Source organism: Chrysochloris asiatica, unplaced genomic scaffold (genome assembly GCF_000296735.1).
Source record: "Chrysochloris asiatica unplaced genomic scaffold, ChrAsi1.0 scaffold00202, whole genome shotgun sequence".
Lineage (NCBI taxonomy): Eukaryota > Metazoa > Chordata > Mammalia > Afrosoricida > Chrysochloridae > Chrysochloris > Chrysochloris asiatica.
This window is the reverse complement of record NW_006408720.1, coordinates 4722379-4723290: the sequence shown is the minus strand read 5'-3', so window position 1 is coordinate 4723290 and position 912 is coordinate 4722379.

Genomic DNA, 912 nt, shown 5'->3' with positions numbered 1-912 from the left:
ACATCAACAAATAAATGTCCTGGAAATTTTATTCCAACCTTAATAGGACTTTCAGGAGGCAGCTTGTCCCCAGCTATATTTTGAGTATTTTCCAACCTGAGGAGCTCATCTTCTGATACTATATCAAACAATATTCTGCTATTATTCATAAGGTTTTCGCTGCCTTTTTTTTTTTTTTTAAGAGCTACAGGTGCTCTAACTTCCATCATCACAGCAATATGCAAGCTAACACAACAGCACAAATTGACAAATAAGTGGTAATCGGTAACATTAAGACAAGTATTTCCAGCAGTAGGGTTACATACTGATGTATCTGCTAAAATTTATCTAAAATAAAGATACTGATGTATCTGCTAAAAATTGTAATACTTTTGTAAGGGAATTTCATAATATTTGCAAGACAAGTTGGTACTTTAAACCAAGGGGAGTTGGAGTTGATTTTTATACTTGTATTTCTGTAACCAAAACATTATGATCTGTGCTCTAAACACATATTTGCAAATTGGAAACACAAAATGGAATCTTAAATTTTCCTAGATCTTAATACAGTTATTTTTTATTTTCAAAAATTGTTTGTGATAATATACGTTTTCAAACAGCTGTTAATTTTCTTTCAGTAAGAATCCTATCAGGCAGGTAATAAGGCAGCATATTCAAGTTGGGTAGCATGAGGAAGATTTAAAAAGGAAATTGTTTATTAATTGAGGACATGGTATAGAAAGACGAAGGGATAGTGCCATTTGCCACTTGGGCCACCATTAGCATTCCAAAGCCTGGGCTAGGGAGAAAGGAACCAGTTACTGGGTCCTACAAAATAAGGCTATAGGGAGAGACTTGCATTATAAGAAGTACTAGGTGCGCCTGACCCAAGCCATGGTATTTTCAATAATCTCATATGGATGCGAAAGCTGG